Here is a 13847-nt window from a genome sequence, read left to right on the forward strand (position 1 = left end):
TCTTATCTATTCTTACCCAATTGGAAGTTATATAGTTAGATTTTATATTAACGAATTTAGATTTTTTTTCTAAGTAATTTTTTTGAAAAAATAAAAAAACTTTTTCTGAAGTGTTTGAAATAAATTGGATCATTCATTTTACTTTTTAAAGCTTTTATTCTTCCTCTACGTCAAACACTTTTTGCATCCATGTGATTTAAAATGCTTCTGAAAGAACTATACCAAAATATATACCTAGAGATACCACTTAATATTTCTTCTGCCCTGTTCCCCACCCCAACCTTGTGGTAATCCATCTCTGCAGGGTTTTGATAAATTTTCCACCTTTGTTTCCTTTCTTGAAGTTGTAAAGTGTTTCTTAAACTAAAAGTAACGTAAGTCAGTGTCCAGTTTGCTTAAACAGAAGTTTGTTGGGGTAGAACTCTTAATTCTACTAGAGTAGAAAACTAAAGTATTAGAAACTGAGGGGGGAATCAAACTGGAAAAGCTAGTCACTGGAAGTATACATGAGCTTCTAAAAAAACAACTTTATCAATACATGATTTATTTACTATAAAATTTACACAATGTCAGGGCTAGAGTGATAGCACAGCATAGGGTGTTTGCCTTGCATGCGGCTGACCGAGGATGGACCTAGGTTTAATTTCAGGTATCCCCATATGGTCCCGAGAGCCAGGAGTGATTTCTGAGCATATAGCTAGGAGTAACCTCTGAGCATCACAGGTGTGACCCAAAAACAACAACAAAAATTTACTCATTGTCCTTTGAAAATATGAGGAATAAACTACATCGGGAGATACTTTGAATACTATTTTAAGTATCCATTTTAGATATTTGGTGGTGTTTAATTTATAGTGATGTATTATATAAACAAAATACAGTAGACACTTTTTTATATTATTCCAATAAAATTCTTTTTGACCAATATTATTTCACACCCATGTGGAACCCTCCCATTCCAGTCAGTCATATTTACTTACTGTTAAATTTTGTATCATTGGATCTTGTTATTTTTTTAGTTTAATAACGTGTGACTTTTGATACATCTATACTCATACCAACATTTATCATTGCTGATATTACATTATATGAATTTCTGCGTTTTGTTTTTTCCTTTAACAGTTAATGTACTTTTTCAGTTGCTTTTCTTTTTTGCTGTAATACTTAGTACTGCTGTGAACTTTCAATTGAAAGTCTTTGTGAGCATGACATCAATTTGGGTGGTTAGATATTTTAAAGTGCAATTGTTGCGCCTCTGATAACTTTATATTTAGTTTTTTAAATATCAATTTATTTAAAGACCATGTATAACAGGGTTGACAAGCTGATCATAATACACTTGCTTTCAGGTAAATGGGAACAAGATTATTTAAAATTGAAAAGAAAAAGACAACAATAGCAAGGAAATTTGTCAACATTATTGTATCTCACAGTGAGGTTATTGTCATTATTAGAAGGTATAGTAAGTTCTTGTTACTAGTTGATCATTCTGTTACTTCTTTTGTTTCTGAACATTAGGCAGTTTCAGATATACATTGATGTCTAAGTTGATGCATTCCTACTGGAATGACAGTAATAAATTTTTTTCAGTTCCACAGTCCAGAAATTCTAAGCACTATTGTTGAAACATTTTGTAGGGTATGGTTTCATGGTTTTTTGGGATGTGCTTTGAGATGCCAAGGCTTCCAGAATTACAAGAACGGGGGGGGGGGGGGTGCTCACACTCACACCAAAAAAGCGTGGATCAAAAAAAGGTTGGATGATGTCAGTCCAAATACCAAGGTACCTGGAATTTTGATCAGATGGGTATCTGCAAAATAGATGAGTGGTGAAGCAGGACTATTGGGGAAGCAGCGATTGTGAATGATGAGTGCAGCAGATGTGGCTTTGGCAGGGTGGGAACTTGGCCCACCTTCTACTCTTGAGATTCTTGTTTTCAGCTTTATGGTTGTTGTACCCATAATTTTTCATGGCCTGGTTTACATCTCTTTCGAGAATAGTGAGTTTATGGAGCTGACCAAATGTAGAGATGGCAGCTGTACTGCACTGTAACTCTTTGACTCATTTTTTTTCAAGTAGCTGTCTATTTTGCAGTCTCACTGGCAATGTATTAGGATTTCTATTTTTCAACAACTTAACTAATATTTGTTGGTGTCTGTTTCTTGTTTAGTTTGTACTTTTTTGTTGTTTGTTTGTTTGGGAGGCCATACCTGGCAGTGCTAAGATATTACTTCTAACTGCACTCAGGAATTAACTTATGGCAGCATTTGGGCTGCTGGAGACTGAAACTGTTCTGCAGCTTGCAAGGCAAACCTTATTGGCTGAGCTACCTATTCAACCCAAATAGGCATACTTATATATACAAAGTTATGAGTTACATTAGCACTTGAGTATAGTTAATTTGAATATATTTTCATGTGAGTGTTGTGTTCTTATGGATTTGCTTTTTTCCACTTAGTGGAAGTCACTCCATATAAGTTCTCTTTTCCTCATACTTTTCTCTCCTTTTTTCACTAACCAGGCATTCATTCCATGGTGTATAGGTACCTAGCTTGCCATGCTTGGGTTTAATTTTTTTATAATTTTTTAAAAATTAAAAATGCTGTAATAAATTATTTACGTTTTATTTGAAGTATACTTTCAGAATAGAATCCTAAACCTCTACCTGCACTTTATACCATCTTGGATATTAACTCTATCAGATGAGTGATGAGCAATTATTTTTCCCCAGGGAGAAATACCCTTATACTTCTCATACGTGTGATAATGGCTACTATAAAAGACAAAACAAATATCAAAGAGTATATATATATGTATACACACATATATATATGTACATATATATATGAAAATACTTAATTAGTATTAGTTTGATCTAACAGCTCCTAATTTCAACTTCTGGCATGGTATATGATCCCCAAAACACTGCTAGGAGTGACACCCTGAGCAGAGAATCAGGAATAAGCCCTAAGTACAGATAGGAAAGGCCTTCTGTTCTCCACAGATAAAAATTCCATATAATCTAGTTTTTATATTCTGAGTTATTTAATAAATAAAAAACATTACTTAAAAATGATACATGCTGGGGCGGGAGTGATGGTGCAAGCAGTAAGGTGTCTGCCTTGCACATGCTAGGATGGACCACAGTTTGATCCCCCGGCTTCTCATATGGCCCCTCAAGCCAGGAGTGATTTCTGAGCACATAGCCAGGACTAACGCCTGAGCATCACAGGTTGTGGCCCAAAAAAAAAAAAAAAAGAAAGAAAGAAAGAAAATGATACATGCAATCATATTTACAGCAACATTATTTACAATGGTCAAGAATTGGAAACGACATGTGCCTATTAACTGATCAACAGAAAAAGATGTGGTTGGTATATACATGTAATAAATTACTGCTCAGATAATTAAATTTCAAATAAAAGACGGACATTTAAAGAATTATACATTTTAGAAAAGCAGATGGAGTAAGAAAAATAACACATGATTTTCCATCATAAGTAGTATATAGAAAAAACAAGTAGACAAATTAAAAGTAAGATAAAATTTTGTAGATTTGGGGCCGGCGAGGTGGCGCTAGAGGTAAGGTGTCTGTCTGCCTTGCAAGCTCTAGCCAAGGAAGGACCTCGGTTTGATTCCCCAGCGTTCCATATGGTCCCCCCAAGCCAGGGGCAATTTCTGAGCGCTTAGCAAGGAGTAACCCCTGAGTATCAAACGGGTGTGATCTGAAAAACCAAAAAAAAAAAAAAAAGGTTTTTTTTTTGTAGATTTATTCGTGGTTACCAGAGTGAAATAGTAAAAATGGTGCTTAAGTATGATGGATGGTAGAAAAAGAGGCTTAGTGGTAAAATCAATATAACTGACACATACAAAAATTATATTCATTTAATTAAATATTACTTCAATAAAAATTGTGATTGTAAGATAGAAGTTGAACTATCAAAGATTTGGGACAATAAATATGTGTACATCTTTAGGTAAGTCCATGTTTATGTGTATGTATGAGTATATTACCATGTGTGCTTTGGATGCTATATCTTAAAAAAAAGCTGTACAAAATTAATATACTTCCTTTCTACAAAAAATCCTTGAAAGCTTAGCGGAGGTTCCTAATTTATTTGGTCTACTACCCTTTCAGAAATTGTTCTTAGTAATGAAGGTGGAAATATTGGAAAATAATTGATAAGGTACTACCCTGGATGAATTTATAAAAACTTTATAGTCAATAAAAATTATTATAGAATGTAATAATGTGAATATTTTTGCTAATTTTTAAAATTGTAATAATCCAATCTCTTTTTTTTTTTTGGATTTTGGGCCACACCCAGCATTGCTCAGGGGTTACTCCTGGCTGTCTGCTCAGAAATAGCTCCTGGCAGGCACGGGGGACCATGTGGGACACCGGGATTCGAACCAACCACCTTTGGTCCTGGATCAGCTGCTTGCAAGGCAAATGCCGCTGTGCTATCTCTCCGGGCCCAATAATCCAATCCCTTAACTGCAATCTGATCTCAGTGAACTTTTAGGAAGTCAACTCAATTTGTGTATTAATGTTAATTTATATTCATATGCATAATGTTTTTACTACTTATACTCAGCTTTTACAGTATTATCTTATTTTACCCTTAAAATCTAAAATTCTTTCAACCAGTGGTGGACAGAAAATGGTACAGTTATATGTAAAAAATGAAACTATCTCCCTATAAAATATAATTAAAAATAAAGACCTAGTTATAAACTCTTAGTTTATAAAATGTGTAGGAAATAACAGGTTAAAATATTACATTATATTAGTGCTTTAATGTTTGAGGGATAACACATTACTAAGGAAAAAATTAAGAACAATTAGGATGCTATTAAATTGAAAAGCTGTATAGTAAAAGAAAATATAATAATCAAAAGACAACCTATTGAATGTGAGAACACTTCATCGCACATCATACATATGATAGAGGTCATGATTCAATATAAAGATATCTACAACAAAAGCAATGAATTTATTAAAAAAAAATGAACAGAAAAAACTGCCAGTGTTGATTCAGGGAAAAAGGAAGCCTCACCCATGGTAGGTGGCAATGTTGCCTGGTTCAGCCTCTGTAAAAAACAATACTATGACTTCTCAAAAAAAAAAAAATTAAGAATTGAAATTTCAAGTGACACAGCAATTCAACTTCTTGGCATATATTCTAAAGGTCCTAAAATGCTATTTCAAAATTACATTTTTACACCTATGTTTGTTTCTTACAGTACTATTCACAATAGTCAAGATCTGGAGACAATCTAAGTGTTGAAGAATACATAAGAGGTTAAAGAAATACTAGTGGGTATTATGCTGAGTGTAGTAAGAAAAAAGACAAATACAAAAGTATTCCACTCATGTAGAAATATAAAAAAAAAAGTAAGTGCATATGAAATGGCAAAAGGCAGTAGAACCTGAAATTTGGCTCAAAGAGCTGAATATGAGGATGAGGTACAGATAGGAAGTTGAAAGCAGGTCATTTTGGACCTTGGGAAAGAAGCTGACACTGTTGATAAGTATGATATTAGAAAATTATATGCACAAAACTTATTAGCCATATTGTAAATCAGGGTGCCTCAATACAGGTGTTTGTGAAGGGAATTAGTAGAAGGTTTGAATAAACACATCTCCAAATAGTACACAAGATGGACAATATTCATATGAAAAATGCTGTGCAAAAATGATTATCGAGAAAACATATTAAGCCCAAAATATGACATAATTTCACACCTCATACCTGAGAGAAGTTCTTACATCTCAGGAGCAATATCAAGTATTGGAGAGGATGTGAAGAAAAAAGAAACTTATTCATTATTGGTGGAAATGTCAATGTAAATTTGTGCAACCATTTTAGAAAATTTAATGATCCATTCATAATAAAACAAAGATAGACCTACCCATATGAACCACTTATCCACTATTTAGGTATCTACTACCCAAGAACTATTAAACATTAATAAAAGAATGTATATCTACCTCAATTTTAAATGCATATTTATAATAGATAAAATATGGAAGAATCTCAAGAAATTGGGGAAATATTTGGATAGAGATGTGTTGTATTTATACAATTGAATAAAATTAAGCTATAAAATGTGTATATTTGCCATATTCAAAAATCAATGAAAAACATTGAGAGAATTATGCACTGAGGTAACCCAAACATAAGTCTTGAATAATTTTTACCTACATGTACAACAAAAATATATAAAGTTGATAACTAAAACAAAATTAAATGATAAACCAAGGACATTGATAATAGATCTAAGGTTATTTAAAAAGAAGTTTGTGGCAGAAGGGAGTTAAAACATTTTTTCCTCAAGAGCACAATATATATATGAGATTATATTGGAACAATCTCTGAAAACATAACTTGAATGAGGTTGTTACCACATAATTCTGATGCTTGGAAAAAAGTTATATGAGAGTAAAACTTTTTTTATTTTAACTATTTTAGTTTGTTACAGATAATAGTTTGTTTTAACTACAAATATTACAATATTTTTGATAGCATATTATAGTTTGTTACAGTTATCTATTCAGCTGTCATTGATCCCATTCCCTGCTATTGTGTCAAGTGTTACAAATGAATAATGATGGGTATATTTCCTTTCAAGTAAAAGTTTTTGTATCCTCAGGATAGTTACAAAGTAGTGGAATTGTTAGGCCATGTGGCAGATCTAGTCTTTTTTTTTTTTTTTTTTTTACTACACCTGGGTTTACTCCTGCCTATGTGCTCAGAAATTGCTGAGGGACCATATGGAACACGGGGGGGGGGGGGGGGGGGAGGGGGATCAAACTGCCATCCATCCTAGGTTAGGTTAGCACATGCAAGGCAAACGCCCTATCTCGTGCCACCACTCCGGCCCCAGATCTAGTCATTTCTGAGAAATCTTCATATTACTCACTATAGGGATTGAAACAAATAGCATTCCCAACAGTAGAGGAGGCGATTTACTTTTTCACCACATCTCACTAACACAGATGGTTCAAGGTTGTTTTGGTTTTTTTTAAATATGTGTTATTCTCATTGGTGTGAGAATATATCTCATGTCATCTTTATTTAGGTTTATCTGATTATAAGCAATGATCATATTTTCTTGTGCCTAGTAAACATTAATCAGTCTTGTTTATTTACTATCTCCAAGTTTGATAGGGTTTTATGACATGGTTTTGCTATTGATCTTTATGATACTTTATATAACTTGGATATTAAGCACTTATATGGTATGTGGAGTGAAAATATTTCCTCCCATTCAGTTGAGAGTCTTCAAGTTTTAGTTCCTATTTCTATTTGTTACTTAGTTACTCTTAAATTTTATGCAGTCTCTCTTGTGTATTTTTTATTTCTGTAGCCTTTGCCAAAAGAATCATGTCAGAGAAAGCATGTTTGAGATCTTAGCAACAGCAATCAAACTAGAAAAATAAATCAAAGAGACCAACACTGGAAAAAATGTCAAATTATCACTATCTACAAATGACACAATAATATTTATAAAGACCTATAGAGTCAACTAGAAAACTTCCCAATATAGGAAACCAAGACACAAAGTCAAAAAAAAAAGTTGTCATATTTCTATATGCAAATAGTGAAATAGAATTGTAATAAATCAAAGAGTTGAATTCATTCAAAATTGTGTCCCAGAGTATAAAGTATTTTGGAATCAACTTAGATATTTATACCATGAAAACTATACATCCCTTAAAAAAGAAAGACATTAGAAAATGGAAAAATATTATATGTTCACAGTTTGAAAGAACCAATACTGTCAAAGTGACCATTTACCTAAAGTATTATATAGATTCATTGCAATTTCATCAGATTCTCATCGAAATTTTCAGACAAAATAGTCAATAGTAAAGTTTTTATGTAAATACACTCAAACATAGGATGTCTGAGACACAAAATATCTTTGTATTGGAAAAAGGATTGATTTTTTTCTGGCCATTGCAATAGAATCAAGTACCCAAAACCAGTCTCCAAAACCATGCTCAAACTAATTTTTGAGGAAGGAGCTGGATACATAAAAATTAAAACTTCTTCATCAAATGGTGTTGGGAAACTTGGAAAACTGCAAAATGAAATGAAGGTGGATTTATAAGCCACACTAAAGCCAATCAAAAACTTTAAGATCAGACCAACAATGCTAAAGTGTGAAAAAGTTTCACCAGGAGCATGGAGAATGACTCGGGTTGGACAGACTGGTTGGTATGCCTGGAACCCAGAGTCGGTCTTATGCCAATAAACTTCTGGGGTGAGGCCTTTTTGTAATCAGGCCAAGGATTTTTTTTTTCATTTTCCCCATATTTTTCTGGACCTATGCAAACAATGGAGATTGCCACTATCACACCTTTACTATATTTTTTTAATCTTATCCTTTAAGGAAAAAAAATACAATTTACTGAACTTAAAAAACAAATAACTGTAGTAGAATGCCTGTCTCAAATACAGGCAGGGGATCGCATGGGGGGATGGGGGAATGCTACACTGGTGAAGGAGGATGTTCTGATTGTGACTGTAACCCAACTATGATCATGTTACTTAAATAAAAAAATATATTTAAAAAAACCTTTAAGATCAGACCAGAACTCATAAATGTTTAGGAAAATATTAGTAGAGCACTACATAATTCGAAAAAATGTATACTCTTTCAACATACAGTTTTGTAGATCCCACCCAGGTTTGGCAAAATGCAACCACAATGTCTCTTCACATGGTGAAGAAGCTTAAGTCAATTATTCTAACTTAATCAGGTTTATGTATTTTTTTTTAATTGGGGATGCAGCATTGATGAAGGTGAAGGGTCAATTCCTGGTGAAACTTATCTGTGTTTAGTGCTCAAGGTAGTGAGGCAGTTCTGCAGGCCACCAGGGATATCAATAGATACATGTAGAGTTAGGATCAAACTTGAGGTCTCATGCATTCAAGACATAAACTCCAACTTTTTGAGCAATCTCACCATCCCTAGAATTTTCTCGATTTCATATTCTACTTCTACATGTTTTTTAATTAATCTACAACAATGTACAAGGTCTGGAAACTAATGTTAATTACTACATAATGTCTGGTTAAATTATAGAGTTAGTTATTTCAGGATGTCATTAAGTTGTGATTCTCAGTGTCTAAGAAATGCTGTTATGAAATACAGCTTAGTTACTTTGAATTGTGTTCAGTATATAATCAAACATCCAAATGCTTTATGACCTAAGAGGTAACAAGGTGACTTATTTCACAAGAAATAAAATTAATCAAAATTTATTGTCATATATCTCTCAGCAAACATGGACATAAAATTGTGTGTCATTTTTTATATTTGGTGCTTCGACTAAAATATAGTGGTATCTAAATATATTTGTGTATTACATAAAATTATATATATTATCTATAAATGTTTACTTCAAAAGTGCTTAAAAAGAGTATTTTCTAAGTTACTTGAAGATACAGACTTGAATTTGTTTCTTTTCATTAACTTATTTCTTTCACAGATTTTAGTTTCTATTTGTGACTCAGTGTCACCAGTTTCCAAGAAATTGGAAACTCAGAGTCATGAGTAAATTTAAATTTTTATCCATTCTAGTTTACAAATGAGTACACATTACTATAATGTTGTGTTGTTTATATAAAGTTCTTTGTTGGAAAATGTAAAGCTAAAGGCATTAATGAGTGATATCCTTGTTCCTAGGGAGTTAATGCAGTGGAAGAGAGAGCTACACTGGCAACTAATTAGACCGTAAGCAGAGAGAAAAATGCTGTGGTTAAAGTTTAAACAAAATGCTGTGGTTGCACAGCGGAAGGAGTAATTAATTTGAACAGAGAGAACTCGGAAAAGGGAAGAAAATAACTCGAGGACTTTAAAAAATTGCCAAAGGCAAGACTGATACTTTCCCTCAGAATTTGAGAACAGGTTGTGTGTTTAAACTGAGACAAGCATGTGTGACCACTGGGGCCATGTTGGAGAGATGTAGGCAAAGAACAAGATCATGGAAACACATCTTAGAGATGAGGACTGATGCTATAGAACTAAATAGGATTTCATGAAAAAGAACAAAATTGTTTTCGAAGTAAGGAGGGGATTGTTGCATTAACATTGGGTAGGACATTTTTGCCTTGCATGCCACTGGCCTGGGTCCCATTTCTGGCATCCCATATTATCTCAGAGGCTGCCAGGAGTTCTGAGCACAGATCCTGGAGTAACCTCTGAGCACTGCCTGGTTGTGGCTCCAACCTCCACTATCACCCCCTAGCCCCCAAAATGAAGAGGTCAAAGTAAAGTAATAGGCAAAAATGAAGAATTGGCTTCGTGGTCAATGAAGGATAAAGGAGAATGGAAATAAATGAAAGGGGCTATTATATTTTGGGTTTGAGTAAAGACACAGAGAACTCAGTTGGGAAAACTATTCAGGTTCATCCCAATATTCCAAGGAAACAAAGGCTTCCTCTTTCCTCTTCGTTGTTTCATCTCCAGTTAGTAGTTATTATAGACAGAAGCAAATGTCTAGTAGTTTGTGAACCTTCTCTCCCAACCACACATTCTCCTTCTAAGAGCCCAGACCATCTCTATCAGCTGCAACCATTTCCCCAGAGCAGACTTTCACAAGATTGGCACATGCGGAGCAAGAAGCTACAGTTCAGTAGCGTCAGGGAGTAGTTGTGGATTTTGCAGTAGTTTAACCTGAAAATTAGCCACACAACAAAGGTTAACATGATTGAAAATTTTATCATTAAGAATCATTTCTAATGTCAAGATTTTATAGAAATAAACCATAGCAGTTGCTTAACTTTTAAGGTAATTTGTTAATGGCTTATTATGCTTTTCTATTTTTAACTAATGAAAACCTGTAGATTTGCTTCTTTATGGAAACTAAGCTAACTAGGCCAGGCCACTTACTGTGTTAGAATAATTAGAGAATTTCACACTGTCTGCCTGTGGGATACCTCCTTTTCCTGAGGCAACTTCACAGAATGTTTTTTCTATTTCCTCATCTTTCCCTCATTAGTGTGTGCTAATCAACTAAGCTCAACTCTCTTCATATTATATAAAACATCCAGCAAATGTTTCTGGCAATGGTCCAGCTCATCTACACTATTATTTATTAATTAGGATGCTAAGCAGATACGTTTTGTTCCTATGTGAGATTTCTTAGGGGAATTAAATATATCAAGGTTTAAAAATATATTCCTCACTTACCTACATGATTGAGTCAGAAATGTAAAAATGTTGTAAATATGTTCCTTCTGCCCTTTTGTACCTGTGTTGCACCTATATAATCTCTAAAGTCACTCTTTCTCTGAGCCACGAAGAACCTCAAAATCTTTCTCAACACATCACTATAAAAAGTCAGAAGTTGGGATGGGCATAAAAGAACTAGAAGAGTAATTATGCTTATAAAACTGAAAAGCCCTCCAATACAAGCATCATGTCTAACCAGGACTTGATGACAAGAGTCTCTTAGATGGTTTTAGGAATTAAATGTAAACAGTGACATGAAGAGAATTGGTGGATACACAACAGATATTTTTCCCCCTCAAACTAGTACAGGGATATTTGCCAAGATCCTTCTTTGTGTTATAGGGAATATACTGTTTATTGCCCCGTGCTTATGAACACAAGTTAACAGAATGTTAGAGCTTAAAATGACCTTAGAGAATATGTAGTGAAAATGACTCCATTTTGTAGAGAGGAAAAGAAGGTTCATTGAGGTCAAACATCTAAAATACAGCATCCACATTTACATTTTACACCTCACTGTGGCCATAAGTATTTGATTTGTTCTCATCTTTGAAGTGGGAAAAATAATTTTGTCTGTCTTCTAGAGTTAATGTAAACCTTAAATAAAATAAAATAAAATAAAATAGGTAAAATGCTTTATCTGCCTAAAAGTTAATTTCCTTCTAAAGTTTTCCTTTAAACTAACTATTGAGCATATTATGAATTAATATACTTATTAATCATAAGGTTATACCGTATATGTTGTTTTGACAACACATTTTAATGCATCAAAAATGTCTTTTATGGTCAGAGCTATAGTACAGCAGCATTTACCTTGCACATGGCCCACCTAGGTTCAATCCCTGGCATCCCATATAGTCCCCGAAGAACTGTCAGGAGTAAATCTTAGCATAGAGCCAAGAGTAATCTGTAAGCACTGCCGGGTGTGGCTCAAAACCTAAAAACAAGCCAAAACAAAAAGCAACAATAAACTTTCTTTTAGGGGGACTGGAGAAATAATAAAAATAGGTAAGGTATTTGCCTTGCAAGTGCTAAGAACACTCTGTTTGATACCCTACTTCTTATATGGTCCACTGAGCCTAATTTCAGAGCTAGGAGTTAGTCCTGAGCACAGCCCCCAAATAAACAAAACCCAAACAAAAAAATTTTTTTAATTATCTCCATCTCCAAAGATACTAAGATAATTGTAAGGCATACATTTAATTATGTGACAAAAGAAAAGTTTTTGTGTGAAAAATATATCATTCCAGTATAGATCATAATCATAGTACTTCAAACTACAAGGAGAAGATACACATATTTATATTAGAATGCTTATTATATTTATACTATAGACATCATATATATTCCTTCTGATGTCTGTAGTATGTATACTATAATTATATATGTAATTATAAGTCTTTAGAACACATACACATATGTGTGTAACTTGTCTTCAAATTAATACAGTAATATATTTTGTTAAGAAATAAGTGACTCATATGGGCTATAAGGACATTTTGTAGGGCAATACCAAGTGTGCAAAGATAATAAAAATAAAGGGCAGAAAACATGATCTTTAGTAGAAAGCTTACTACTGAGATGGGGTATGGGAGGATAAGCTAGGGTAGGGATTACTAGGACAAAGTTGAAAGAATAAGTGCAGCCACAAAGGTAAACTAAGGATAAGAAGGCAGAGAGGCTGGGCATAGTGTTGGAGGGTAGTGGACACTGGTGAAAGATATTGATGTTAAAGCACTTATGCCTGAAACTAACTCATAATGACTTTGTAACTTTGTAATCCACAGTGATTCAATTTAAAAAAAACAGTGATTAAAATTTTCTTTGAAAAATCCACAAATATTTGTGTAAAATATTCAAAAAAACTAGGTCAGTCATATTTGGGTTTCAAGATAAGGAAGAAAAAATGTTCTAGTTGATTTTATGTTGGTTGCCAGGAAACATACAAAGGACACAGGGATAAATCAAACAAACGACTCCACATTGCTAGGGAGGTGGCCTTCAGAGGCAAGAACTTCAGTCACTGGGAGAAAATGGTGAATTTACTTCTAACAGCTCCAGATAAGGATTGAAACACATATGAAGTCCATACCGTGTTCACAGAAACAAGGTTAGCCAAAGAAATTTGAGATGTTGTTTTCTGAATTCACTTAAAATGAAAATTAGAAGCTATATTCTATTATGGCCACTATAATCAGAAAGGGGATTTTACACTTTTTCTTTTTAAATAAACCTGGGTAAACAGAGTATAAAGAGAAGGGTAATATTAAAGAATTCAACTTGAGATTTTGATAAAGTATTATTGTATGAAGGAAGAAATGATAAAGATTTTAAAAAATTCATGGAATGAAGAATGTGTGGAACTTCCCTATCTCTGGACTTGAAAAAACATTTTTTGGGTGGGGGAGGGCCACATCCAGTGGCACTTAAGGATTAGTCCTGGCATTGTGCTCAAATGTTACTCCTGGCAGGATTGGTGGACCAGATAGGATGCTGGGAATCGAACCCAGGTAGGCCGCATGCAAGACAAATGAACTACCCACTAATACTCTGGCCCTGGGATTAAAAATATTTGCCTCTTAATTTTATGTTTTGAA

The sequence above is a fragment of the Suncus etruscus genome, chromosome 6 (assembly GCF_024139225.1).
Source record: "Suncus etruscus isolate mSunEtr1 chromosome 6, mSunEtr1.pri.cur, whole genome shotgun sequence".
Lineage (NCBI taxonomy): Eukaryota > Metazoa > Chordata > Mammalia > Eulipotyphla > Soricidae > Suncus > Suncus etruscus.